The sequence below is a fragment of the Xenopus laevis genome, chromosome 5S (assembly GCF_017654675.1).
Source record: "Xenopus laevis strain J_2021 chromosome 5S, Xenopus_laevis_v10.1, whole genome shotgun sequence".
Lineage (NCBI taxonomy): Eukaryota > Metazoa > Chordata > Amphibia > Anura > Pipidae > Xenopus > Xenopus laevis.
The window spans coordinates 52838911-52864860 of NC_054380.1; the positions used below are offsets into that span (position 1 = coordinate 52838911).

The 25950-nt window shown below is 40.0% G+C and overlaps 1 protein-coding gene across 1 annotated transcript in view; it reads left to right on the forward strand.

Annotated features, from left to right (window-relative positions):
* Positions 1–551: 551 nt before the first annotated feature.
* Positions 552–25950, forward strand: part of gng4.S (guanine nucleotide binding protein (G protein), gamma 4 S homeolog) — a gene marked incomplete at its 5' end in the record, with an annotated part of 39026 nt that continues 13627 nt past the window's right edge. Inside the window, 2 exon segments of the mRNA NM_001093293.1 lie at positions 552–980; positions 1280–1414.

Here is a 25950-nt window from a genome sequence, read left to right on the forward strand (position 1 = left end):
TATGAGAATAGAGGTTGATTGAGGAGAGGAAGAATATTAGTACTGAGAGTGGGCCCCTGGTATAAGGTTTTATGGTGGGCCCTGGCCTAAGGATTTTGGACGGCCCCTGGTGTACCAGTCCGACACTGGTTGCCACAATGTCTTCATTAGAATATATGCCTGCAGTTGACGTAATTCCACACACATCCTTTCATCACCGGCTAATCATGTGTAGCTATGTGTATCACTGCACGCTACTCGCTGATCCTGGGGTGTGACGTCAGTAGAAGAGCTGGGAAGCATCGGAGGATCCTATGGTGACGTCAGGAAGTGCAGGCACAGCAAGCAGGTTGTCGAGCCTGTAATTGACTCGCTGAACACAATGTCCTTTGGTACTCAAGAAGGAAAGCAAGACTCGAATGTTGTCAGGCATCCATATAAATAGCAGCTCTGGTCCATGTTCTTGTGGGAATCCCTTATAACGCAATACGGGTGTAGGAGCGCATGTGTGTGATTTTTCGGAAGGTCTTCCCCAGTGCACTGCCAGGCTCTGCTGCTGCTGGTTTATTTGAGGGGGCGGTTTCAGCAAGGGACGGCGCTTTTCCATAGTGAATCAATTACAGGTGTATTCAAGCCTGGGAGCTGGAGTAGGGAGTCGCTCTGGGCATTTCTTGCCTTGCTTTCGGGCATAGTCTTCTTTTGTGCGACCAGATGCACTGACTTGTCTCAAGGAGGATGTCAGATTGCTCTTCCACAGCCTTCGCTTTGTGAGTTGGGGTTCATGAGACCAATATTTGCTGGCGCTGCGGGTGGGCGGGCATTTGATTTATTATATTCGAGCGTCCCGTTTTGTATGAAGTCCAACCGTATCTGTGGTACTGGGAAGCAAAAGGGAGGAGCTGGGAGGAGAAGCACAAGCGGACGAAGACTTCCCTGGGTTAGGAGCTTCGTGTCAGTGTGAATGGATGATGATTCAGAGAAAAGAAATCAAGTAAAAAGGGGTAATATGGAGTTTGCTGCTTCATTTTGACATTTCGGCAGGATGATTACGAAGGCAGGACGTTATCAGTGATCTATCGTCCGATGCCTTCTAGTTTTTGTCGATCCACAACCACAATTCAGTGAGAATTTAGTTGAATAGCAGGCAGCTGGAAGGCCCCTAGTTGCTCAGTGGATTTTTCGGCAATGTGTCAGGCTGGCAGCTGATATCTAGGTCATTCTATGTGCATTGTGCAGATGTTACTGTCTGAAAGCCAACTAAATTGTTCATCTGTATTTTATAACCCATATTTATTTGCAGGTCATTTCCCCTGGATGATGTGACAGTGTTGACCGTGCAGCTGCCCAAAATAAAAAAGGTTTGCATGAAAAGGTTTACGTTGTGCTTGGATATTCACACATAAGCCTCTCTGTAAATTTTGAACCCCAGGCACTGGTGAGTCTGTTTCTTCTGTTACACCCACTATTCAGGCTAAGTAATATATGCTTCCAGTAAAATTAACCCACTAACTTACCTTTATTAAATCATTGTTTGGAATGGAAATATTGTACTGTAATTGGGGTTTGGAGAGCGAAGCCATAGCAACTGCGACTGGAAAAGAATGGAGAACAAGCTAAATACTAGAATTTGGGAGGGCAGTTTCCAGCTGCCTTGCTGTAATTAGCTGCACAGGAGTTATATTCATTATGATTGTGTTAAGCTGAAATGAATGTGATTGCAATTAGGTGCCTTAAGCATAATGGCACAGGGGTAGATTTGAAGCATTTTGTCACCCTAGTGGTTTAGCTTTAGGTGTGGGAGACAAAAAGCAACACATATCCTCCATTGAAAGTGAATGGGAAACACCATAGACTCGCTTTGTACTGCTTAGTGGCAGATACATACCAGTCAAAAATGTGTGCCCTTGCATTTTCAAACAGTACAGTTCAGTCAAAGCAGGACAATTATGATCAATCACTAAATTTACCATTCACTTTTAATGGGGCACAATTGGTAGAGTTTTAAGGCCTTTAAATCACCATGTAGAAAGCACAATCATTTAGGCTTTATACAGTGCAAACTTCACAATTGGTAGAGCTATAAGGCCTTTAAATGACCATGTAGAAAGCACAAGCATTTAAGCTTTATACAGTGCAAACTTCACTTGTGCCTAGCAATCAATGAGATTTTAGATTTCAGTCTAGAACTTGTAGCCTGTTGAAATCTATAACTGCAATTATAATTAAAAGGGTGGTTCACCTTTAAATTAACATTTAGTATGATGTAGAAAGTGTTATTCTAATATGATTTGCCATTGGTTTTCATTTTTGATTATTTGTGCTTATTTAGCTTTTTATTCAGCAGCTCTCCAGTTTGCAGTTTCAGCCATCTCATTGCTAGGGTCCACATTAGCCTAGCAACCATTCACTGATTTTAATAAGAGACAGGAATATCAATAGGAGAGGTCTGAATAGAAAGATGAGTAATAAAAATTGCAATAACAATCCATTTGTGGCCTTACAAAAAATAAAAATTTTCGGGCGACTTAGGAAAACGAAGCGCCGCAAGTGTATTAGCGCATGCGATTCTTCATTCAAGCAGATGGAAGGCAGTTCGGGGAGATTGTTGCCCTGCAGAAGAGGCGATTAGTCGCCAGTCGACTAAATCTCCCTGAATCTGCCCCAAAACTAAATAAGCTGAAATGACATGGTAACAATTTGAGATAAATAGATTAATGATGTGATATAGTCAGAATAAGATAAGATGCAGTGGTTTTTCATGAAATCATTGGGTCAAGTTAAATCGATTCCTAAAGGTACAAGATACCATAAGATATGCAGACTGCGGGCATTCAGGCGGAAAATCTGCTGACACATTTAGCTCTCTGCTGGATTTCAGGTTTTAGTAGTGCTCAACTCTATTTTTTGCATGTTTAGAATGAAATGACAATTAATTTTTCACTGTCTCCTCATTTGTGAAATTGTTAAATGCAGCATTTTCCACCTGATTAGTCAGGCATTTTCAATTGCAGTTCTAACTGTTTCTAAGATATAATTTCAATAAAAATATTGAAAGCCAAGGGTAATGGAAATGTTTTTCCAACTGAAAACAAATTTTATCCCAACACAATTTACTGAATCAAATTATTAAAACACATCAGCAAAGGTTATTCAAAACAGAATATTGATTAAGTTGTTATTTGTGTTTATTTATATTTATCATATCAGTTTTGCTGCTTCCTTTAAAAGTAAAATGACATATGATCCATTAACTTTAATGGAGCATAGTTTGGTCAAATAACCACTTTAATTGCAGATATGTATGCAAAAAGCATATAGCAAATAGTTGATTAGTATACATCAGTTCATCTGATTTTTAAGTACATTTCATTGAGATGTGAGCATTTATTATAATTATATATTTTTCATTTTTAATATATTTAGTTATAATTAGTACAGAGACATTCTTATTACTCATTGATATGGGGGGTTGTGGTTATCCTTATAAGAAAATGCAAAATGGGTGGCCATAGACTCCAAGATCCGCTTGTTTGGCGACATCGCCAAACGAGCGGATCTTTCCCCGATATGCCACTAAACTGCATGGCTATATCGGGGGTAATTCGAACGATCGAATTACGATGCGCCAATCGGCTCAGACGGGTCGGTCGGGTAAAAATCCAACCTTCCCGATCGATATCGTGGCCAGATATCGATCGGGAAGACCCGTCGGAAGCCCCCATACACGGGCAGATAAGCTGTCAAATCGGTCCAAACGACCGATATCGGCAGCTTTATCTGCCCGTGTATGGCCACCATTAATCTTGCTTATATTTTCTTGCATTCATTGATTTTTTTCCCCCTTTTTTTTTTTTAAAAAAATACAAGAAACATAAACTAGGTTAAATCACCTTCCACAGTATTAACTTGTGTCATAACATGTACAAAGTTTGTACTAGTTGTAGTAAATATAGAAACTGATTAGTTGCTATGGGTTACTAAACCTGTCTTTCACTGTCTTAGTTATAGAGGTTCTTGTGTTTTCTTCCCCACTATCTCGCATATATTTTCTCTCTTTATTTTTTCACTTATATTCATCTTTTTTTAGCCCTTCTCTTAACATGCTTAAACCAGCTCTACTCTCCCATTTTCTTCTCCTTAGTTGACTTTAATTGCTTTTCTATTCTCCTCCTTCCTGTGTCATGTATGCAACTTTCCTTTCTTCACTTACTTCTCTTCCCTTTTTTTTAATTCCTACTCATTGCCTTTTCTTTTCTCTTATCCCCTAACCTTTCTATCTGTTTCCAATGTTGTTCCCTTTCCTTCTTAGCTCTCTTTGTATATTTTAGTTCTTTTCTTCTTCTCTCCACATTACCAATACATCTCATCCCCTTCTCCTTCTCGCCTGTTAAATATAACCTCTTCTGTTATTGTTGTGTTTTGGTAGCCGAGGATGAGTAGAGTATAACAGTGCTTTATTAGCAGGTTCATGCAGCCATTACACATCAACAGTAGCTTCACTCTAACACCCCAAGCTGTATAAAAAGTATTGTGCATGCACAGCACAATTCATGTACACGGTGACACCTACAGCCCATTTGCATAAACACCACAGTTATCATTTCTCTTTGTTTTCAAATGTTTTCTCTGTGTTCAAAAGCTTTACCCTGCCTCACACAACAGCATCAAATTGTCCTTTACATTGGCTCAGGGTCGAAACTTGGGGTAGGTTAGTGCAACTCTTTTCACCCAGTGCCTCAGTAGAATAGTGTCTGCTATTCTCCAATGGTAAAATTGTGTGTAAAATTGTGTGTAAAATTGTGCCTCCTTCAGTGCTTCAGTCCCCCTATCAAATAGTGTCATATTCCCTATGAAAAATAAATTACCTTCTGTGGCACAGTATTCAACAGTAGTCAAAAGATCTACTCTTCCACAAATTCTCTTATGTCCAGGCGACATGTTACATACTAGGCTAGACGTATCCCCTAATTTGACTACAGATTTTCATAGAGACATAAATTTGCTTGCTGGCCTGGTCCTGCACATACCCACCATGAGCCAAGAGCCATCCAGATCTGCTACCTGACCGAAGTCTGTCGCACACAGTGAGTGACCTTCCACAACTGTTCTGCACACACTTACCCCAGGTCCCAGCCAGCTGAGCCAGTCTCTATGTCTGTTGCTTTCTGACACTTTCTGACTTCTCTCTCTCTCTTTTTATCCCTCTGCTTTAGTATGAAGGCAAGGTCCCCTGTTAAAAATGCTGATTGCCAAAGCAAAACAAGCTGACTTATTGTAATATGATTTACAGTGCCCACTCATTTTGGGGCCCACTGCCAGTGACTGCATAAATATTTATAACAAAATGTTTTGGTTTGCCACCCTGTGGTCCCTCTGGTCTGGCCCATTTTCACAACTAGCCCCCCTAAATTCTGGGGTATTTATACATGAAGTAATCTTTGTGCCATCCTGATATGCCTTGTGGGGGTATCTATATATGAAATAATCTCTGTGACATCCTGCTATGCCTTCTGGGGGTATTTATGCATGAAATAATCTCTGTGCCATCCTGCAATGCCTTCTGGGGTATTTATATATTCATTTCTGTGCCATCCTGCTGTGAGTTCTGGGGTATTTATACAAGGAATTGCCATCTTGCTATGAAATCTGGAGGAATACATGAAATTGCCACTCTGTTCATTTATATATTTATATTTTATATATTCACTGATAGTGTATCTGTAACATGGGGAATGGTTTAATAGCAGGAGTGTTTCCCAAAGTGGTCTTACTGACATGTTTGATGTTAATGGAGTGCTTATTGGACATTTTTCAATGATCTTACTGATACATCTGCTCATTGGTAATTTTTAAAGTGATTATACTGGTACAAATCGGGGTAATAAGCTATGAGTATCAATTTTCTGTAGTAGCTATACTGGTATGTCTAGGGTTTACGTTGGAATTTACATCTGGGTTGTGTTTAGGTAAAATGGGGGATTTTGGGGTTGTGGCCAAAAAGTAGGCATGGACTTTAAAAATTTGACACGCTGCACATGCCTGGGTTGTGTGGGCCGTCATTTGGCTCTTTGCCCAAGGGCTTACAATGGCCCTGCTTATCCCCTACAGTGTACTGGGGAGAGGATTTACGTCTTTTATCAGCATAATCCTTATGAGACAAGGAACTCTTTTCCAAATCTATTTTAGTGGAGGACCAAATAGTAGACAAGTGGGCCACATGATCACTAGCAGCTTGGACGTCCGACAAAAGAGTCTTGAAGGAAGGCTTGGGGATGTGGAAAGGGTGATTTGCCAGTGGATGCATGAGCAGCATTATTGTGAGTGGATTCCACCAAGGGAAGCAAATTGGACCAATATCCTTACAAAGGGATACATAACTTATCAAGAATTGTTACAGCTCTTGTTTTACATGTTAAGCTGCCCCAATGGATTGAGGGTGGTAAGCAGTGGAAAATTGGAGAGCAATATTTAGAGTTTTACATAGGGAGTGCCAGAACTTGGACACAAACTGAGAACCTCTGTTTGAAACTATATCCCCTGGAAATCCATGCAGATGTAAGATGTACTGGATAAAAAGTTGGGAGAGTTCCACCGCAGAGGGATGAAATGTGCCATCTTGCTAAAACTGTTGATAACTTCCCAAATAACTGTTATCCTTGAAAGGTGGTAGCTCAACAATGAAGTCCATGGCTAAGTGAGTCTAGGGCCGACAGGGAAGGGGATAGTACAAGCCACCACAAAGTCTTTAAAGTCCTGCAGTAGAGTTGGCCACCATATGAGGCAACTTAACAGATCCAAAGTTTTCTTTGTATCGGGATGCCTATCCTGCTTGGAACAGTGGGTTTGCTGGAGGATGGGAAGGTGGAATTCAGGTGGAACATATACCATGCCAATGGGGGTGTTAGTGGGAGACCAGAATTGAACAGACTGAATCTGGATGGCAAATTGTGGAAGCAGGGAAGCAATGATCTTGATAGGAGGAACAATTGTGTCCTGGTCCTCATTGTGGTGATCCATAGGAATGAAGCTTCTAGAAAGAGAATCTGCCTTCTGGTTCCTGTAACCAGAACAGTATGTAATTACAAAATCTGGAAGAAGAAGAGTGACTGCCACGCCTGCCGAGGATTCAACCTCTTGAGAGCCTGAATGTATTCTAGATTTTTATGATCCATGGAAGTGGTGATGGGATGCAGTGCTCTTCTAGGAGATGTTGCCAATCCTCAAGGGCTAGCTTAACTGCAAGTAACTCATGGTTTCCAATGTCATAATTTTTAATTTTTATCTGAAGAGAAGAATTTTTTTAGAAAAATATAATTTCTGATCCACAGTTTATCTTTGGGATAGAATAGCTTCAGCCCCATGGGCTACGGAAGCGTCTACTTTAATGAAGAAGGGTTGAAGGGGATCTGGATGCCTGAGGACAGGAGCAGAATCAAAGGACTCTTTTAAAGATTTAAAGGCTTCCAGGGCTTGTGGGGGCCAGGAATTTAGGTTTCCCTCCTTTGTCAATGAGGGTCAGAATAGGAGCTATATGGGAGGAGAATCCTTTGATGAACGGTCTATGAATCTTTGTTTGGCTTTGGTGCAGGTGGTAAGAGGCCTTTTCTGAATTGCAGAGACTTTTACCAGATCCATCTCATATCCCACCTAAGAGATAATGTAGCCAAGAAAGGGAATTTCGGGTACTTCAAAGACACACTTCTCCAACTTGGAGTAAAGGGAATTTTCCCACAGAAGAGAGTGTACTTCTTTTACCTGGATTCTATGACTAACCAAGGCTTTGGAGAAAATAAGGATAATGTCTAAGTAAACGATCACTGATCCTAGACTGTCCTAGACAATCTCTAAAGATATCATTAACAAATTCTTAGAAGACAGCAGGGTGTTGCATAGGTCAAATGGACTGGGTATTTGTAGTGCCTATCTCTGGTGTTAAATACCATCTTCCACTCATCCCCCTCATGTATTCAGATCAATTTATACGCACCACAGAAGTCCAACTTAGTGAAGATTCTCTCCCCCTCTTAAAGAGATACTGACATAAGAAAATAAACTTTATTATCTATCATAACATTGCCTAGGGCGCCCGGCCCACTTGGCCCTGCACTGGTTTAACATGTAATTAATAGAAAAGCCTGAAATGAGCAACTATCTAATAAAAATAAATCATAAGGCACATTCACTAAGCTTGGCAATTTCATGCGCAACTGACATATTTTTTTCCCACTATCCAGAATTTTTTTCCTAGAACTCTAGCGTTGAATTCTAGCGTTATTGTGGGTAGAATTGAGCGTTTCACTGATTCAGCATTAGCTTAATCACAAATCTGATATAGTTGCACTGAATATTTTCAGAGTCTGTCATTTCAGTTTTGTGCGATGTAACTTCCGACTGCATCTTTCCTGCATCTTTCCTGACTGAATCTCTCCAGTGTCGAACTGGCCCACTGGGATACCAGGATAACTCCTGGTGGGCCTGGGTGTCAGTGGGCCCTTTTGCTTCTAACCATTTAGCCTATTTCATGGTCATTGCCTATTTCTTTATGGGGAAAAAAGTTAATAATTCAAGAATATAGTAAGTAGATATAAAAGACTAGGAGAATAAAGAGGTTGAGTGAGGAAAGGAGGAATCATAGTTTGAAAAGTGGGCCCACAGTCTAGGGTTTTCTGATGGGCCCCTGGTATCCCAGTCCGACATTGTGTGTCTCTCACTGCTGGCTCCACTCATTACTCAGATTACAGGAGGGAAAAGGGAGGGGCAGAAGTGTAAGCTGTTCAGGCTGCTGTCTGGGGCCAGGAGGTTGAGCTGAGAGTAAGAAATCTGATACAGAAGCTCATGTGTAAAAATAAATGCTGTGGTTCTTTCACAGAGAGCTCAGAACAATAGCACTGTGAGTGTTTATTTTGAAATAGCTTACTTAGTTTTAACCTTTCCTTCTCCTTTAACCTTTTCACTGCCAGCCAATTTGGCCAAGTTGGTACTTTTATTGCCAGACCAGAATTTGTTGTGATTCCACTCCTGTAAAAAGATATGGGCTTCTAAGTGTATAAAAAAACATAATTTATTTAATGCCGAGAACACAGCAGATTTGGAAAGTGCTGTGTCTCCCGAACGTGCCAATACTAAATATATAGTTTTTTGGAGATTTCGCACTTCTATAGATCAAAAACTAGAAGCAGCAAACTACCATATTTCCAAAGTACCACTCCACAAAATTGCATATATCTGATTTCATGGCCAACCATTATACTAACAGTAGGTTTAACCAAAAAAAAAAAGACACATTATTGGAAAGAACAGATTCTAACGAGTTCAAAATGGGTAAATATATATTTGTAGTCAAAACTACCAAGTTGCAATTCTTTCCTAAAATTAGCAGTTTTTTTAAAAATGTTACATTTTTGAAAAATGACCTCAAAGTGTTCAGTCTTCAGCATTGTATCTCCAACATATCAATACATACCAAGATAAAACCCCCTAAAATTAAAGCCGGGGGTCCACTGAACAGTTTGATACCCAATATGCATAGGTACACCTAAGTATGTGCCGTATAGGGGCCCCAGAATGACGACACCCCATACGAGTTATCAGTTCTGTAATTCCAGATACCGCAAAATCGGCACATTTACAGCATTTTTCAAGGGGCAAAAGTACAAAAATGTACACCCCAGAAAACCATATATTTTTAAAAAGAACACATTCTGACGAATCTAAAAGGGGTATGCATGTCTTTCTACTCCAGAGTACCAAGCCACAAATCTTTTTTATGACATTTACATAAATCTCCTCAATACTCCAACTCCAACTGAAGCATTTTATCTCCCACAAATCATTACATTCCAAGATAAAACTCCCTAAATCTGAAAGCTCGGAGTCCGCAGAAAAGTTTGATGCTGAATATGCATAGGTACACCTAAGTATGTGGCGTACAGGGGCCCCAGAATGAGGACACCCCATACTAGTTATCAGTTCTGTAATTGCAAAATCAACATATTTACAGCATTTTTGAAGGGACAAAAGTACAAAAATGTATGTTCACCCTAGAGAACCATATATTTTTGGAAAGTACACATTTTGACCCCATAGGAGTAATCCGTTTTGTAATTCAAAATACAGGAAAATCAGCACATTTACAGCATTTTTCAAGGGGCAAAAGTACAAAAATTAATGTTCACCCCAGAAAACCATATATTTTTGGAAAGTACACATTCTGGCTATTGCCAAAATAGGTAATTATGTCTTTGTACTCCAAGCTATCAAACTGCAAAGCTAAGCTGATTGGCCTCATTTATCTCACCCAATTTTTTCCATACAATTGAATTGGATACTACGACTTCGAATTTACTTTGATTCGAAGTAAAAATCATTTGAATATTCGACCATTAGATAATCGAAGTACTGTCTCTTTAAAAAAACTTTGACTTCAATACTTCGCCAAATTAAACCTACCGAAGTGCTATGTTAGCCTATGGGGACCTTCTACAACATCTGCCATCTGTGAACATAGACCCAGACTGCTTATTATATGCCACAAGACCCTCCTAACAGCACAAATACCCCCAAAAACATATATATTTGAAAAGTATACATTGTGACAAATCCAAAATCAGTAACTATGTCTTTCTACTTCAAACTACCATACTGCAAAGCTACGCTAAAAGCAGCGGTTTTTGACATTTTTGAAAATGGCCTAAAAACGTTGCAATTGGCCGCATTTATCACACCCAATTTCTTACATACAATTGTAAAACACCCTAAATATTGACGCCAACGGTCTACTGAACATTTTGATGGCCAAGATATACCAAAGCATCTGGCAGTGCGGACGCCAAAAATAATTAGTGCATTTGAATTTTCTCAGCTGTCTTTTCGCCTTCTGTGAAAATAGACCAGTCACTGTGTATTGTGCCACAAGACCCCCTAACAGCACAAATACCCCCCAAAACCATATATTTTTGGAAAGTACACATTCTGACAAATCCAAAATAGGTAATTATGTCTTTCTTTGCCAAACTACCATACTGCAAAGCTACGCTAAAGGCAGCGGTTTTTGACATTTCTGAAAATTGTCTACAAATATTGCAATTGCTCGCATTTATCTCACCTAATTTCATACATACAATTGTAAAACACCTTAAATATTGACGCCAACTGTCTACTGAACATTTTGATGGCCAAGATATACCAAAGCATCTGGCAGTGTGGACCCCAAAAATAATTAATGCATTTGAATTTTCTCAGCTGTCTTTTCGCCTTTTGTGAAAATAGACCAGTCACTGTGTATTGTGCCACAAGACCCCTTAACAGCACAAATACCCCCCAAAACCATATATTTTTGGAAAGTAACACATTCTGACAAATCCAAAATAGGTAATTATGTCTTTCTTCGCCAAACTACCATTCTGCAAAGCAACGCTAAAGGCAGCGGTTTTTATGACATTTCTGAAAATTGTCTAAAAGTATTGCAATTGGTCGCATTTATCTCACCTAATTTCATACATACAATTGTAAAACACCCTAAATATTAACGCCAAGGGTCTACTGAACAGTTTGATGCCCAATATGCATAGATATACTAAAGCAGCTGGCATGTGCGGACCCCAAATAAAAATAGGATTTTTATCGGCTGCTGATTTGCATTCTGTGAACATAGACCCAGACCAGTGGCGTAACTACTGGGGGAGCAGGGGGTGCAATTGGGCCAGGCTGCAGCCACATGGACAAGGGTGGGGGGCGGGCCGTGGAGCCGGGCCCCGTCCCCCACCCTAGTTCCGTCACTGACCCAGACTGCTTATTATATGCCACAAGATCCACAAAACCATAAGAAAAAAAAAAGTAAAAATGATCCTATAAGTGTGTGTTTGTGTATACATGTGGGTACAGCTCTAACAAGTGTATAAATGTGTCTATATGTGCATGTGACTCTGTAAAATACAAAAAAAAGCCAGAAAATGAAAAAAATCATTGTGTGTGCTGTGTATGTGTAAATGTGTGTGTGTGTGTGTGTGTGTGTGTGTGTGTGTGAAGCTGTGTAAATAGAAGGGTGCTTATCGTTTTTTTGGAGAAGAAGGGATCAGAAGCAGATCTGCAGACTCTAGGATCGCATAGAACAGCAGCAGGAAGTGCGTGGGTGGAGCTTCACATGAGGGAGCAGCATACAGCACACAGGAGGACGTAAGAAGTCAGGTCCTGCGACAATCTCATTGCAGGACCCGTGTGGCTGCCCCCTAGGCTCTTTTCTAGGGGGTTGAGCAGCCAGAAGAGCCTCTCTGCACTTCGATTTTGCCAGAAGTGCAGAGAGGCATCCCTTTGAACAGATAACGTAGCAGCCAGGAGAGCCTTTTCTCACTTTGATTTTGCAGAGAGTGCAAGTGCAGAGAGGCAGCCCTATAAACAGAGAACGGCGCTCCTACGTTCCTGGCACTTACAGCCTTTTTAAGCCAGAAGGTAGGAGCTATGTTCTTGGCGTTTAAAAGATTAACCCTTTAAATGCCAAGAACATAGCTCCTACATTCTGGCTTAAGAAGGCTCTAAGTGCCAGGAACGTAGGAGCTCCTTTCTCTGTTTCTCTGTAGGGCTGCCTCTCTGCACTTGCACTCTCTGCAAAATCAAAGTGAGAAAGGGCTCTCCTGGCTGCTCATCCCCCTAGACAATGAGCCTAGGGGGCTGCCACACAGGTCCTGCAACAACAATTGTGGCAGGACCTGACTTCTTACATGATCTTGTGTGTATGCTGCTCCCCAGTGTTTTACAATTGAATGGAAGAATTTGGGTGAAATAAATGTCATAAAAACTGCTATACTATTTATATTTGGGGTCCACACATGCCAGCTGCTTTGGTATATCTATGCATATTGGGCATAAAACTGTTCAGTAGACCCTTGGCATCAATATTTTGGGTGTATGGAAGAAATTCGGTTAGATAAATGAGACCAATTACAATATTTTTAGGCGATTTTCAGAAATGTCATAAAAACCACTGCTTTTAGCTTAGCTTTGCAGTATGGTACTTTGGAGTAGCAAGACATAGTTACCTATTTTGGATTCATCAGAATATGTACTTTCCAAACATATATGGTTTTGTGGGGGTCTTTGTTCTGTTAGGAGGGTCTTGTGGCACATAATACATAGTCAGGGTCTATGTTCGCAGAAGGTGAATTGGCAGCGAGACAATTCATATGCACACTTTTTATTTGGCGTCTGCACATGCCAGCTACTTTGTTATATCTATGCATACCAGGCATCAAACTTTTCAGTAAACCCATTGCGTCAATATTAAGGTTGTTTTACAATTTTATGTAAGAAATTGGGTGAGATAAATTAGGCCAATTGCAATATTTTAGGCGATTTTCAGAAATGTCATAAAAACAGCTGCCTTTAGCATAGCTTTGCAGTCAGGTAGTTTGGAGTAGAAAAACATAATTACCCATTTTGGTTTTGTCAGAATGTATACTTTCCAAAAATATATGGTTGTTAGGGGTCACCAAAATTTTTTGTACTTTTTATACCATATAAAACTGTCATTGTTTATAAATTATTGTAAATGTAAACCATCAAATAAGTATGCACAGGGTAGATTCTGGGGTCTTTACATGCCATGTACTTCGAAAAACCTATGTACATTTGGCATCAAACTGTTCAGCGAATCCCAGGCTTTGATATTTAGAGTGACTTATCTTGATACCTAATAGTATGTGGGAAATAAGATGCTGCAGGTGGAAGTTTTGACGTGATTTTTGGAAATGTCACCAAAATTGCCAAATTTAGGAAAAGTTTGCAGCTTGGTGGTTTGGAGTAGAAAGACATGCATACCCAATTTGGATTCAGGAGAATGTGTACTTTCCGAAAATATATGGTTTTCTGTGGTGAACATACTATTTTCTACCTTTGCCCCCCTCCAAAATGATGTTAATTTGTTGATTTTGCAGTACCTGAGATGACAGACCATATGGGGGGGGTCTTCATTTTGGGGCCCCTATATGCCAAGTGCTTAGGTACACCTATACATATTGGACTTGAAACTGTTCAGCGGACCCCAGGCTTTCATATTTGGGGGGATTTGTCTTGATACCTAAAAGTATGTGGGAAATACAATGCTGCAGGTTGAAAATTTTGAAGTGATTTTTGGAAATGTCACCAAAATTGCCAAAATTACGAATGGTTTTCTGCTTGGTGCTTTGGATTAGAAAGACATGCATACCCACTTTGATTTGGGGGAATGTGTACCTTCTGAAAATATATGGTTTTCTGGGGTGAAAGTACTTTTTACTACCTTTGCCCTCCCCAAAATGATGGTAATTTGTTGATTTTTCAGTACCTGAGATGACAGACCATATGGGGGGTCTTGATTTTGGGGCCGCAATTTGCCACGTGCTTAGGTATACCTATACATATTGGATATAAAACTGTTCAGAGGACCCCAGGCTTTCATATTTGGGGTGATTTATCTTGATTCCTAATATTTTTTGGGAAATACGATGCTGCAGGGTGGAAGTTTTGAGGTGATTTTTGTAAATGTCACCAAAATCACCAATTTTAAGAAATGTTTGCGGCTTGGTGCTTTGGAGTAGAAAGACATGCATTCCCCATTTGGATTTGGAGGAATGTGTGCTTTACGAAAATGTATGGTTTTCTGGGGTGAATGTACTTTTTTCTACCTTTGCGCCCCCCCCCCCAAAACAATGTAAATGTGTTGATTTTGCAGTACCTGAGATGGCAGACCATACGGGGGGGTCTTAATTGTCAGGCCCCTATATGCCACGTGCTTAGGTAAACCTACACATATTAGGCATAAAACTGTTCAGCGGACCCCTGGCTTTCATATTTGGGGTGATTTATCTTGATACCTAATAGTATGTGGGAAATATGATGCTGCAGGTTGAAAATTTTGAGGTGATTTTTGTAAATGTCACCAAAATTGCCAAATTTAGGAATGGTTTGCGGCTTGGTGCTTTGGAGTAGAAAGACATGCATACCCAATTTGGATTCAGGGGAATGTGTAATTTCCAAAAATATATGGTTTTCTGGGGTGAACGTACTTTTTTCTACCTTTGCCCCCCCCCCCCCAAAAATTATGTAAATGTGTTGATTTTGCAGTACCTGAAATGACAGACCATATGGGGGTCTTTGTCATTGTTGGGCCCCTATATTTCAGGTGCTTAGGTAAACATATACATATTAGGCATAAAACCCCAGGCTTTAATATTTGGGGTGATTTATCTTGATACCGTAGTACCTTAGTAGGAGATATGATGCTGTAGATTGGAAGCTTTGAGGTCATTTTTCAAAAATTCACCAATTTCTATTAAAAATTATAACTTTAGGTAAAAATTGCAACTTGGTAGTTTGGAGTACATAGATATATTTACCCATTTTTTGATTCTCCGGAATCTGTTCTTTCTAATAATTGGTAGTTTTCTATGGTAAACCTACTGTTAGTGGAATGTTTTGCCTTGAAATCAGAAGTATGCCATTTTGTAGAGCAGTGCTTTGGAAATTTGGTAGTGTACTACTATTTTTTTTTTTTACTGCTTTTTTTTTTTTTTACTGCTTTTGATCTATACAAGTGTGAGATCTCCATAAAACTATATATATTTGATATTGGCACATTCAGGAGACATATAACTTTCCAAATTAGCTGTGTTTTCTTACATAAATTAAATTATGTTTCTGATATATGTGATTGTACTATGTGATTTTTTTCATTTTATTACACACTAGGGGGACACTTTTACTAAGCTCGAGTGAAGGTTGGGGTTGTTTTCTCTGGGAAAAAAGGCGCTTGCGAGGGGACATGATTACACTTTACAAGTACATTAGAGGACATTATAGACAAATAGCAGGGGACCTTTTTACCCATAAAGTGGATCACCATACCAGAGGCCACCCCTTTAGACTAGAAGAAAAGAACTTTCATTTGAAGCAAGGTAGGGGGTTCTTCACAGTCAGGACAGTGAGGCTGTGGAATGCACTGCCGGGTGATGTTGTGATGGCTGAATCAGGTAATGCCTTTAAGAATGGCTTGGATGATTTTTTGGACAGACATAATCTCAAAGGCTATTGTGATACTAAGCTCTATAGTTAGTATAGGTATGGGTATATAGAATTTAATTAAAAGTAGGGAGGGGTGTGTGTATGTTTGCTGGGTTTTCATTTGGAGGGGTTGGACTTTGTCTTTTTTCAACCCAATTTAACTATGTAACTATGAAGGATTCGAATGAAAAATACTTTGAATTTTGAAGTATTTTCTTGGGTACTTCGACCATAGAGTAGGCTACTACGACCTTCGACTTTGACTCAAATGATTCGAAGTAAAAATCGTTCGAATATTCGACCATTCGATAGTACTGTCTCTTTAAAAAAACCTTCGACTACATACTTCGGCAGTTTAAACCTACCGAAGTACAATGTTAGCCTATGGGGACTTTCCCCATCACTTTCTAAGCTTTTTTTGATTGAAGAAAAATCCTTTGATTGATTAAAATCGTTCGAATCGTTCGATCCGAAGGATTTTATCGTTCGATCTAATGATTTTTATTTGATCGTAGGATTTGATTTGACCCTTAGTAAATGTGCCCCTTGGCCTATATTATTTTACAGAAGTGGAATTACAGAAACATTCTAGCATATTTTGAAAGCTCAGATTGTCCTGAAAAAAAAAAATATATTTTGCTGGGTAAACTAAAAGACCCACCCAGGAATGGCCCTTAAAGTGAAAGGGTACAAAATGTTCAAAAATGGTCTGGCAATACAAGTACCAAATCAGCCAAATTCGCTGGCAGCGAAAGGTTTAAACTTACATTTTGGGAGAATGGTAACAAGTAGATTGAATGCAATTGAAACAAGTCTTTGATTATGGTGAACAATCTGAAAATAACTGAACTAAAAAAAAGTATTTGGAAGGCGAACAACCCCTTTAATGAAATAATCCCAATTTATACTTTACTTTTGGTCAAGTATAATCAAAACCATCATTTTTAATAAGGTCTGGTTTAATAATCATTTTTGTATAAGCTACAAAATAGCATCAGATATAATGGATGCAAGGATCCCAGTGACTCTATTAATACTAGTATTTCTTTTTAGTGTGTTTGGTTGGCATATGACACTGTTCTTTTAATATGAAACAGCTGCTAGTTCTATAAATGTGTTAGCAATCATACTGACATAATACAATTAAGTACATAATGCAGTAGCTATTTTTTCCTTCATAAATATTCCAGTAGTGGAGTGCGTCCTGCTGTGTTTATGCCATAGGCCACATTGTTAACACAATACTAAGAAAAGGAAAAGAATTAGCTTTGATAAAAGTTTGTAAAACAGTCAAAAAGAACTCACGGTGTTCCAAACACAAATCAAACATAAAGTTTGATTCAATTACTTTAAGCATTGCTCCTAAGCTCATAATTTGATTCCTCAGACTTTGTATATAATACAGCAGCATTGCAATATTACATGAGGCTGTGCAGTCATTTAAAAACCGTATTATATAAAACTAATTGTTAATTATCATTATGATAGAGCAAATTGTTCAATGTTAGATAATATAGGCTTAGTTGGTTATGCCAGAAGTAAGAGAAAAATATATAGTGTAGCATTGTTTATTAATACATGATGAAAAATAGCAATTGTACTACGCTAGAAACCTTCTTGTGTGCCAAAGTGCTATTGCTCAAAGCTGTCCCAAAGGTAAAATTTTGTTAACTGCTATAGACATCCACAAGAAATTCCAATCTCACAGCCAATCTTAGTTTCTTTACACGTGTACCTGTTATGTTTTTACTGGCATGTTTTGTGCAAGGCATAGGGCCTATTTATCAAATTATGTAATTAAATGCCAATCAAGTACATCACACTCATTGTCACCAAAAGGTTATTCCATAAACATAATGGTGATGTAAAAAAAAATACACACTTTTAATTGATAATTTTACACAGCATTATAAGTAGGCCCTCTAGAATACATCTCAATAGAGTCCTTAAAGGAAAACTATACCCTTAAAACAATGTAGGTCTCTATAAAAAATATATTGCATAAAACCCTGCTTAATTTTTCACTTTCTTCAGTCTTTCTGAAGCAGCTCTGAGTTTTATTAAAGGCCACTGTTATACTGTAATTGATACAGTAATTGCTAATATGCCACAGATGCTGCTGTGAAATGTATCGACTAATGTAGCAAATTGTAACAGTTCAGATGCTGCGCCTGGATTACAAAAACAACAGACAGGAACATAAAACTTTAATTCTGGGAAAACGGTCAAATATAAATCAAGGAAAGTAATCGAAAAAAGCTAAACAATCTATAAACAACTAAGATGAAAAAAAGTGTTGGAAGGTGAACCTTTAAAGTATTGTGGTAAATGCTTGAAAAAACACAAATTGGTTTTATTATTTATTTAAAGTTGGCCTGATCTCGATTGGGCAGGTTTAATAATCCCATTGGATCGCGGTGCATCTATGTGTTTATGCGGCCCCACGATGCAACCAAACATATCAGATCCGTTATGATCCGATTGTTGGGCCCACTTCAATGTGGGCATATCAGGGAGAGATCCGCTCGTTTGGTCGATCGGTCAGGTTTGATTTTGACCCGACCGATCCCGCCGGAGCTCATGGCACATCGTAATCTGATCGTTCGGCCATATGGCCGAACAATCAGATTACCCCCGATATAGCCATGCCTGTTAATGGCATATCGGGGAAAGATCCGCTCGTTTGGCAACATCGCCAAACGAGCGGATCTTTGCATCTATGGCCACCTTTAGCCCAGTCTCACCTATATAGTCCCCCTGTTATGCATTTAGTGCATTGTATTAAGTACACCACATTGGAGGAAGAACAGTTGTAGTGACCATGGATGCTGTATTCCTCTAATGTGTCCGGAATTGGTATTTTGTCTGAAATCAGGATGTGTGGGCAGGTTTTGCATTGTTTTTTGTCACAGGGATATGTTCCATTTTTAGTGGGGTGCAATAAGGCACTTCTTGTTATTAGTGACTTTAGGTTGGGAGGCTGTCTGAATGCTAGGAGTGGTGGATCTGGGAATATGCTTTTGAGCCTCTTGTCCTTACGAAGTGTACCTTGTAGATCTCTGGGGGTCCTTAGTTGTGGAATGTATGTGACCACTAGGGGAACCCCATTTATTTCAGGTTTTTGTTTATATTATAGAAGGTGACTTCTGGGAATCCTGGTGGTTGCATGAATGTATTGATCTACAATCATGGGGTTGTAGTCCCTGTTGATGAAGTCTGCTTTGAGTGCTTTGAGGTGGTGGTTCCTTTCAGTGGTGTCCGAACATATACGATTGTATCGTAAAGCCTGGCTGTAGATTATTGAGTGTTTCATGTGGTCAAGGTGAAAGCTGTCATACATTAGATATGATGGTTTGTCCGTTGACTTTCGATATATGTTGGTTTGAATAGTATTTTCCCTGATGTGAATCGTTGTGTCCAGAAAGTGGATGTGAGTGGGAGAGTAGCTCATTTTCAAATTCATAGTTGGATGTAAGTCTTGAAACTGTTTGTGAAACTGAATAAGTTCTTGTTCAGTGTCTGTCTAGATTATGAATATGTCCTCTATATAGCGGAGGTATGTCAAAGGCTTGGTATTGCGGGTGGAGAGGAAGTCCTCTTCTAGTTTTGCCATGAAGAGGTTGGCATATTGGGGTGCAAAGCGTGTATCCATACTGGTTCCCATCCTGGGCAGAAATATGTTTTCCTATGTAATGACTTATGTTGCAGCATTATTCCTGGGCTTTCCAGGTACTGGGCCCACGGATACCACTCCAGCTCCACCTCATAACTTCTGTCCAAAAGTTTAACTCTAATTGATTCCATTGTCCTTATGCAATTTACCTTGGTCTCCAATGTTTGTCAGCCTGGGATTTGTGGTAATTTCTAATGTACCACTAATAGCGAGCTCGCTGTTGTTAGGATATGTGTGGCTAATTTATGGGATTGTTTGGAGCAAATGGCTCTGATTTTCATGTCTAAAAGGAATATGTGGGGGTAGCCTGAATGGTGCAGTGAAGTACCTTGGAGAGCAGAGTCACTACCATCTTCCAGAATTCCTGAGCTACTGTGCATGTCCACCAAGTGTGTAGAAAGGAACCTTGTGCTACACAGCCTCCAAAGCACATGGCATGATTAGGATTACCACTAAGTCTGCTGGGGGTGTAGTAGCATCTGAATATGATGTTATATGCTCTTTTACTGGAAACTGCACATATTGACTTTTTTTGGCTGTCTCCCACACATATGACCAGGAGTTTTCTGAGGTCGAAGTCTTCTTCCCATTTTTTCATGTAGGGTTGGTGTATATCTGTGTTGTCTGCTGTAAAGCTGCTATATATCAGTGAGATTAAGTGCAATGGGTATTGATGGGCCAATTTATTTGCCAGGCACTTATTCACTGTGAATTTCCGCATTTTGACGCCGGTGAATAAAATTTGCCAATTTAGAATTCGTCAAATTGTCACCGGCGTCAAAACCAGCTTTCCGCACAATTTTTGCCCGTTTCTCAAAAAAGAGGGACAAATTCGCCCATCATTTTGGTTTCAAAATAGGTCAGAGGTCTTAGATGTTTTGTTTTTAACCTCAGCTTCTATGTAATGTCTGATTTGCAGATGACGAAAAAATTTTGATTGTATGATGTCATGTTTCTCTTTGCAAGATGTTGTCTGGTCTGGGTGAATGGCTGTGATGGTGAGCATGGTTGCATCTATCAGGGTTGAAAATCTGTTCGGTTCCATCCTGGTGGATATTGAATCTCAAAGATCTAGGGCTTGTGATGTGGGAAAAAGTTTTCTGGGGGTGATTCTGGATGTCTTGGGTATCCAAGATAGGTGAGATAGTTCTAAGGGGGCTGTGTCGGGGGTTCTCGATATCTTTCCATGGCTCTTCTGTCGAGGCATGTATGTAGACCATTGCCTCTAATCTGCTGGCCAGGTGCTATCTGTAAATGTGTGGGACTCCCATCCCTCCCAGTGTCTTGGCTTGGTCATAGTTGTCACTTAAATCCTGGGACTCTTTCCCCCCAGGTGAAGTCTGATATGTTCTTTTGTGATGAGAGGCTGTTTTTTCAGCAAAGTGTATAGGCAGTTTTCTAAATAGATATAGAAGTCTTGGCATTAATGTCATATTGACAGCTGCTATTCTGCCGAACAAAGAGAGGTTTTGGGTAGTTGGCATTATATAGAGTGTCATATGATGGGGTGAGATAAATTCCAAGGTTCTTTTTCCCATTTATAGTCAAAATGGAGCTGTAGTAGTTTTAGATCTGGCTCAGACATTTTCAGTGGCAGTGCATGTGACTTTGTTGGGTTAACAGTCCCTGGATCAACTTGTACTATGAGCTATGCTCCATAACCCTCTATTCCTTCACTTGCTAAGAAGCCATCCAACCCCTTCTTAAAGCTATCTAATGTATCAGCATGTACCACTGATTCAGGGAGAGAATTTCACATCTTCACAGCTCTCACTGTAAAAAAGTGAGAGTGAGTAGAATGTCATCAGCAAAGAGGTTTATGTTGTGCTCACTATCTCCCATTCGGATACCTTTGATGTCTGGATTGTGTCTAATGGTGTGAGCAAAAATTAATGGTGTCAGAGACTGATATCTTTGGTGTCAAACACATGACCACTTGATCTTTGTGGATGATCGTGGGTAGTAATGCAGAAAGTCAGTATTTTCACAAATATCTTATTGTCTGTGTTGATTGGTTGTAAGGAAAATGAGTGATTCACAGAGCAGAAGATAGAGAAAAAAGAGCAACACCTTAAATATGGCGTCTAGAGCTTTTAGCAATTCAAGGAATGTGACACTGTTTAATGCTTGATTTTCCCCATATATAGTATGCTAAGTGTAGTTTTTTACCATATATACCCTCTAATGTAATAAAAGGCTCTAAGTTTGCCCAGGGGCAGTAACCCATAACAACCAATAAGATCGTTGCTTTTAAACCAGTGACCAGTAAATGCTGCCTGCTGATTGGTTGCTATGTGTTACTGCCCATGGGCAAACGTAGTGCCTTTTATTACATTACCCCCATAGTATGTTAGCTGCTAAAATGTATAAATCTTCTTATATCCTGTGTGGGGGAAACATATATAAAGCTTCATTTGGGGGGAGGCTCTTTGACTTCTGCCTGGACTTCAGAGTGCCTGGTTATGTTGGAATTGCTGCTGAGCCATTTTATGGAGGGGTCCTTCAGTATCAATAAATCTCTTATGTTTGTTTTACTTGTGTGTGTCAGTTTAATTACTCTACAGACTGAACAAGAGCCCTTCTCAATACATTGGTGATATTGGTCTATAACTAGCGCAGCTGTGGGGATCTTTCCCTGGTTTTAATATCATTAGTATAGATGCTGCTTGCATTTGTTGTGTGAACGGTGATCCATCAAGGATTGATTGATAGAGATCTAGATGTGGTATTAAATGTTTGTCAAATGTTTTGTAATATTTTGCTAGGCCAGGGGCTTTGCTTGGTTTGGAGTCTTTAATCACTGCTTCTATTTCCTCTATTTTTATTGGTGAGGCTATCGCCTAATCTCCTGGTTTTCCCTATTGAGCTGAGGAGGGTTCCAGTTAGTCAGGAAGTCTGATTCCTTTGCAATATTAGCATCTGGGGCTTTATCTGCCATGTATAATTTAGCGTAGAAATTGCTGAACGTCCTGAGTATTTGATTTGTGTCTCATGTTATCATCCCTGACGGTGTCCATATAGTGTGGATAGTTTGTGTGGTATGTATGGCTCTCCGTTTTAGTGCTCATTTAGTGCTCTTATGATGAGAGACTAAATCAGTGTTTTAGTTGATTCTGAACGGAGATATGGTAGTTTTCGGACAATGTTGCCCAGTTGAAAACGACAAGATCTTGCAAGTGTTTGAATGTGTGGGGAAAAAGACAGATGCGAGTCTAGGATAACTCCTAGGCAGAGTGCCTGTGTGATGGAATGAAAGTTGTTGTTGTTTACTGTGCGTGATAACTGAGGGACAGGGGAAGATCTTGGAGGAAATATGAGTTCTGTTTTTTAAAGGTTCAGTTTCAGGTGGTGCTGTGACATCCTGGAGGAGTTAACAGAGAGACAGTCTGTAACTTGGGAAAGGACAGAATTAGAAAGATCGGGAGTAGACAAGTACAGTTGGGTGTCATCAGCATAAAGGTGATACTGAAGTCCAAACGACTGGATACGTTTTCCTAGCAAAGTTGTATAGAACGAGAACAGCAGAGAGCCTAGAACAGAGCCTTCAGGAACTCCGACAGAGAGAGAGGGAACGTAGTAGAAGTAGAGTTAGAGAAGGCAACTTTAAAGGAACGGTCAGACAGATAAGATGTAAACCATGAAAGAGCAGTATGACGAATGCCAACTGAGTATAGAATGTCTAGGAGGAGTGTGTGGTCAACTGTGTTGGACTGGGCCGGAAGGAAAAAACATGGTGGGCCCTGGCCCTCTTGGGCCCCCGCCGGCCCAGATCCAGTCCTAGATTGGCCTCCCAAAGGGGGAAAAAAGTTATGAGGCGCAGTATGGTCGCAGTTAGCGCATGCGCGAGGTGTGCTTGACGTTCACGCATGCGTGCGGTGGGCCTGTCATGCGTGCTGTGCTTCTGCCATTCGGACACACGCACGGGGTTTTGCGCATGGGGCCCCAGAGTTTCAGAACCTGGTGAGTGCAGTTTCAGTTGAGTGTTTTGGGCGGAAGACAGATTGCAGGGGGTCGACAAGGGAGTTGTGAGTGAGATGCTGGATCAGGCATTGGTAGACAAGCCTTTCTTGTAATCTGGATGTGAATGGAAGAAGGGAAACTGGATGATAGCAGGAGAGCTAGTATCAAGGTAAGGTTTTTTTGAGGATAGGAGTGATTAGTGCTTGTTTGTATAAGAATGGAAAAGTACCAGTAGAGCGTGAATAGTTGGGTAAGTGCAGGAGAGAGTGTATCAAAGATTGTATAGAGGAGGCAAGAGGGTATGGGGTCAAAGGAGCAGGTTGTGGGTTTTGAGTAGTCTAGAAGTGTACTAACTTAATCTAGTGTTGCAGGGGTGAAGGAGTGCAAAGTGGATTTGAGTGGACTGCACGTCTGAGATTGTTGTTAGACGGCATGCTCAGCCTAATGAGATCGATTTTTTCATTAAAGAAATTAGCAAGATCTTGGGCAGTTACATTAATGGGAGGAGGGGGCATAGTAACATAGTAAGTTACATAGTAAATTAGGTTGAAAAAAGGCATGTCCATCAAGTTCAACCTTTCAACTACCAGTTGATCCAGAGGAAGGCAAAAAAAACCATCTGAAGCCTCTCCAATTTGCCTCAGGTGAAAAAATTCCTTCCTGACTCCAAAATGGCAATCGGACTAGTCCCTGGATCATCTTGTACTATGAGCTATATTCCATAACCCTGTATTCCCTCACTTGCTAAGAAGCCATCCAACCCCTACTTAAAGCTATCTAATGTATCAGCCTGATTCAGGGCAAGAATCTTCAGAGCTCTCACTGTAAAAAACCCCTTCCGAATATTTAGGCAGAACCTCTTTTCCTCTAATCGGAATCGGTGACCTTGTGTCAGCTGGAAAGACCTATTGGTAAATAAAGCATAAGAGAGATTATTATATGATCCCCTTATATATTTATACATAGTTATAATATCACCCCTTAAACGCCTCTTCTCCAGCTTGAACATCCCCAATTTGGCCAGCCTTTCTTCATAGCTAAGATTTTCCATACCTTTTAACAGCTTAGTTGCCCTTCTCCGGACCTTCTCTAATACAATAATGTCCTGTTTGAGAGATGGAGATCAAGACTGTACAGCATATTCTAGATGGGGCCTTACCAGTGCTCTATAAAGTGAAAGAATGACCGCTTCCTGCCTTGAATCAATGCCCCTTTTAATACAGCTCAAGACCCTATTTGCCCTTGATGCTGCTGACTGGCATTGCTTGCTACAGCCAAGTTTATCATTTACAAGGACTCCAAGGTCCTTTTCCACAATGGATTTGCCTAGTGCAGTCCCATTAAGGGTATAAGTGGCTTGGATATTTTTACATGCCAGGTGCATGATTCAACATTGCCATTTTGTCCAGATCCTGTTGCAAGGATGTCACATCCTGGATGGAATTTATTGGGCTGGATAGTTTTGTGTCATCTGCAAACACTGATACATTACTTACAATACCCTCGCCTAAGTCGTTAATAAACAAGTTAAATAAAAGTGGACCCAATACTGAGCCCTGAGGGACCCCACTAAAAAGCTTACTTCAAGTAGAGAATGTGCAATTAACAACCACCCTCTATACACGATCCTGTAGCCAGTTTTCTATCCATATGCAAATGACTTCATTAAGCCCAACAGACCTTAGTTTAGAAAGCAGTCGTTTGTGGGGCCAAATGCTTTGGCAAAATCCAAATAGATTACATCTACTGCCCCCCACCACTATCCAGCATCTTACTTACCTCATCATAAAAAGCAATCAAATTTGTCTGACATGACCTATCCTTCATAAAGCCATGCTGATTGCTGCTCATAATGCCATTCACTAGGACAAAATTTTAAATGTGATCCCTTAACAAGCCTTCTAATAATTTGCCCACCACAGATGTCAAATTTACAGGCCTATAATTACCAGGCTGAGATCAAAATCCCTTTTTAAATATTGGAATGGCATCAGCTTTTCTCCAATCCATAGGTACCATACCAGATGAAAGTGACGTTGAGAAAATCAGAAATAGAGGCTGGAATAAAACTGAACTAAGCTCTCTTAGAACCTGTGGGTGCATGTCATCAGGCCCTGGAGCCTTGTTTACATTAATTTTTATTAAAGCTATATGGATCATATCCTGAGTCAGCCACTGACTAGATTGAGCTGAGCCATCAGTGCAGCTATGAAGTGAGTCTGGGAACTCAGTCTCCTCTATTGTATACACAGAAGAAAAGAACTGATTTCTGATTTGCCTTTTCTGTATCTGTTACAACCATACTG